Source organism: Triticum aestivum, chromosome 6D, assembly GCF_018294505.1.
Source record: "Triticum aestivum cultivar Chinese Spring chromosome 6D, IWGSC CS RefSeq v2.1, whole genome shotgun sequence".
NCBI classification, from domain to species: domain Eukaryota; kingdom Viridiplantae; phylum Streptophyta; class Magnoliopsida; order Poales; family Poaceae; genus Triticum; species Triticum aestivum.
Genome location: NC_057811.1, coordinates 145,726,329 through 145,731,154, shown reverse-complemented (window position 1 = coordinate 145,731,154; position 4,826 = coordinate 145,726,329).

Below are 4,826 nucleotides of genomic sequence, written 5' to 3'. Positions count from 1 at the left end.
AGAGGGGGGCCGGCGGCGGCTATATATGGAGGGGGGCAGCGGCTTGGAGGAGGGGGCTAGGCGGCGGGGTGCGTGCTCGAGCCGGACTCGGCGAGCGGCGGCGCTCGTACGCGGGGAGGACGACGCGGGGTGGGCCGGCGGCTCGGCTGGGCTTCGGCCCGGTCGGGCGCGGCGCAATTTTTTTTTAAATACGTTCCGCGGAAAAATTCGTAGAAAAATAAATAAAAATCCAAAAAAGATAAAACAAATTTTTCTCGTCTAGTTAGAATATGTAGAACAGGGTGAACATTTTTTTGACACAAAAATAAATTTTGAAAACATGCAGTATTTTTTTAATGCAATTAAAATTGCAAATAAAATCCGAATAAAATCCAATAAATGATTTTAACCTTTTTCCTCCAGTATTTCAATTGTTTTGGAGAAGTCATATTTTCTCCTCTCGTTTATTTTTAAATGAAATATTTTTCCGGAGAGAAAATAATTAAAACCAAAATCCTCGTTTTATAATTTGATGAAAATCAAATATGAAAATTTGAGAAAATCCCCAACTCTCTCCGAGGGTCCTTGAGTTGCTTAGGATTTATCGAGGATTTGTCAAAATGCAATAAAATATGATATGCAATGATGATCTATGTATAACATACCAAATTGAAAATTTGGGATGTTACAACATGCCAAGAGCATTCTAAAAATATTCCTTTCACGTTCTGTTTTCAAAAAGAAAAAATCCTTTCACGTACGAATTTGCCTGTATGCTTTGAGCAACTTGCATGTCCTATACTGCTCCTGTTTGATACTCTAACTTAGCTAGAGGTTAGACTAACTCATGACTAACCCTGAACTAACTGTAGCCAAAGAGGTGTTTGGGTGACAGGGTTAGATTGACAATAAATGCACTTCATGGAGAGAGAAAAGTGATTTTTCAGTGGTCCCAATGAGAACTATCTCCAGTTAGCACCTCTTGGGTGGGATAGTTTTTTTTGGTGGGTTCGGTGCAACTTGCTCCAATTTAAACCCTCATGCTTGGATACTTTAGGGCTATTTGAGCCCCAACTAGCTCAAACTAACTCTAACCCATGGATCCAAACAGGGCCTATGGCCAGTCTCGACGCGGAGCAGTCGCGTGCACCGGGAAGCGGCGCTCTCTCGGCCGTCGCGCCACTTCAAAGCCGGCGCCAGTGAGAGGTCGCCTCCGCTCTGGCCGGGCATTAATGCGGCACTGACGCTCCAGGGCGACGCTGACCGTTTCACGCGGGAAGCGCGCGCTGGCAAGGGAGTATAGGTTTTGAACCGTTTCAGGTGTAGTACTGGTAGTTTGCAAAACTACTCAATTATTGCACTCAGTTTCCTAAGAAATTGTGGTAAAAAACGTTACTCCACAGCCCGCTTCCCTTCTCCTTCCTCTTCCACCGCCCGCGCACGTCCGCGGGAAGCGACCGGTCAACCCTTATATAGGAGTGCTAGCACAAAAAGATGCATGCATGACCACTAAAATTTCCATATTAAAGCGCCGCTCCGGCGGGAGTATGGCGTATGTTGTTACCTTCGGCCGGCCCATGGCTACCGGGCGACGGCGACCAGAGAAGAGGCGGCGGGAGGGGAATGAATGCAGCTACTGTTTGGGTTCGCCTTCCGGCTTAAATAAATGCGCAGCATCACGTGTACCCGCGGGTGCACAAATTGTAACATACGTGTCTGCTTAAGTGGGCGTCACGTAACTGGTGTGTGTGTGAGAGAGATTCTGAGAGACAGAGTGCGTGTGTGCGACTCTACTCTTCGGACATGTACTCAACCTTTTGCATCGGGATATAAGTATAATGGTATTTACTTTAGCTAGTGATTTACGTGGCCATGTTAACGTGGTTGTGTCAAAAAAATGTCACTTCCTGCTCGTGATTTGCGTTATATAATTACAAGCAAGATTCTCGTGCATTGCACGGAACATCAATATGCATTTTTTTACAGAACACCTGTTGTGATTGACCCATGCAGGAGTAATCCCATGTGTAAAAACTAATGATATCTCGAGAATTTTATCGGAAAACTGGTATCTCGAGAATGTCATCGAAAAAATGAAAGATGAGAGATAAGGCGAGGAGGAGTGGAGCGTGGTGGTGACTGGTAGTCGGAATGGGCGGAGGCATGGGGATGGACGGCGCCGGCAGGCGGCAGCGGCCACCATGCATGCTAGATTGTTCCAGAGACTTATTCCTTTTTAATTGCTGAGCAATGAGGTTGCGGGAGATAATTATGTGGAGAGAGGTGCGGGTATCTTTTGTAAAAGTATCATAGTTTGCTTTCTATCCTCAGATATAGATCATACGGTATGTATTACAAGATGGCAGGCACACCATCACCGCCAACTCGTTTTTTTATAAGGTACAGATGATAAGTTTGCTGACTACTAAAGTAAAGTGGAATTTGTCCATGTTATGCAAGTAAATAAAGGTGATTGTTTATCATACGGGTAAGGTTGGATGAAGGATGGTAGGAACAAATGCTCCGCCTAGAGCATGTGTGTGTGAGATGGAGTCTTAGTGTGTGTGTGTGTGAGAGAGAGAGAGGAGAGAGAGAGAGGTGGAGTCTTAGTTTGTGTGTGTGTGTGTGAGAGAGAGAGAGAGATGGATAGTGTGTGTGGGGGGTGTGCGTGCGTGCGTGTGTGTGTGTGTGAGAGAGAGAGATGGAGTCTTAGTGTGCGTGTGTGGGGGGGTGCATGTGTGTGTGTGTGCGTGTGTGTGTGTGTGTCGTGGGGTCCTGTGTGGAGGATGTAATTTAAGTGTGCATGGCTTCATCATAGAGAGGTGATGTGTATGGCAGAGGCCACCAACGATGGGGTGCGAGAGAGAAAATGCCCGTAGAGAGGGAAGAGAAGGTGTGTGCGCGTGAGAGGAGTCGACATCGAGAGAACGTGTTTGTTCGAGAGACACCGAGGAAGACTACTATATATCGATGGTGCATGTAGGCGGGAATTAAACAAAGGGATGGTCTTATTGGTTTCGGGGATATAGGGGAAGAGTGAGAGGCGGGGGTAGCTAGAAGGAGATTGTTAAGTGTGAGTGTGTGTTTTACCCATCCAGGCGGAAGTTATGTGCACAAAAGAGGAGAACGATTCGATGTGGCATTAGGATTGAGGGTAATTAAACGTATGGAGACATAGAGACCTTGAACGTGCATGTGTGAGAGGTATACATGTATACGTGGGATGTGTGTGTGTGCGCGCGCGCATGATCGAGATAAAAGAAAGAAGACATAAGTCATAAGATCAACGACATGGGAGAGACGGATCGGTATGACAATATGCATGCATGTGAGAATGCAGGGAAGAAGGCCCGACAATTGAGCATGTGTTTTTGTCTTTAAGAGATAGTGGCGTGGGCTGGAGCATGCATCTATGGCGAGCAGAGGGAGTGAGGCGCAACGATTGTGCAAAAGAGACCAACCTATAAATGCATATGTATGGAGAGACATATATAGTGTGGGTGATAGGAAGCAAGACTCCGTGCGAGAAAGAAATGTTGACGGAGAAACTACAGATAGATACAGAGATGGAGATGCTAGCTAGAGGGACATCCGCTAGTTTGGGTGTTGGAGATGACCGTCGGGTGGTTCAAAGGGTGAAGTTATATATGTGTGTGAGAGGGCACTTGACTGCATGTAGAGAGAAACATATGTAGTGTGCGTGATAGGAATCAAGAGTGAGGGCGAGAAAGAAGGTTGATGGAGAAACAGATAAATAGAAAGATAAAGATGCTAGCTAGTGTGCGTTAGAGATAGGAGTCGAGTGGATCAGAAGGCTGGGTTATGTGTGTGGGTGTGAGAGAGATAGAGAGAGGGTGCATGTGAGTCACATACAAACAGATATCAGAGAGAAATGAGATCCAGAGAGACGGAGTTTTGTGTCTGCGAGAGAGAAAGATATTTCACAACGAGAGTGATAGCTAGAGAGACATACGAGGGAACGCAAGATATCTCTAGGGAGAGAGGGTGTGTGTGAGCGACATACAAGAGAACAATGGAGAAATATGAGACCCTGGGAGACAGAGTTTGTGTTTGTGTGTGAGAAAGAGATATTGAAGAGGAAGAGTCGTAGGTTCTCATATCTAAGGAGCGAAAGACATCTCTGTATGAGGGGTGTGCGAGTGGCACACATGGGAATAGTAGAGAGAAATGAGACCCCGGGAGACAAAGTTTTGTGTTTGTGTGAGAGAAAGAGATTCCACATGGAGAATCATAGTTAGAGACACATAGCAGGGAGCGAGATATACTTAGAGAGAGATAGAGTGATGAAGGTCGAGGGAGAGAGTACCGTCAGTGTGTTACGAAGATAAAAGATCATTGTCGACATACAGGTAGCACGAGAGATACCTGAGAGACGATGAACGCGTATAGGTCCAGAGAGATAGTCCTATATAAGCATGAGTGATAGCTATATGAGACGAATATCTGGATTAAAGGGGATTCAAATATTTAAACTGGAGATTACGACATCGATAATATCATAACGCAAATTGGTGTATCAAACATGCATATTCATTTGAATTTGGGCACACGTGTAATGTTATATAGTTTATCAATATTGGTGATCCATAGATTCTTCAATTACAAACAATGCATGGTTTATATGCAATTAATGTCTAAACGGGATTACACTATATGTTGTGTGTGTGAAACACATTATACATGTTTGAGAAGTAAAAAAAACCCGCATGAAACACACATTAATTGGAGACAGTTAGCGAGATATGCATACATTGGATTTCAACATAAAGTGGTTTCAAATATTTGAAAATCCAAATTGATGGATACAACCTTATGAATCTGAGATC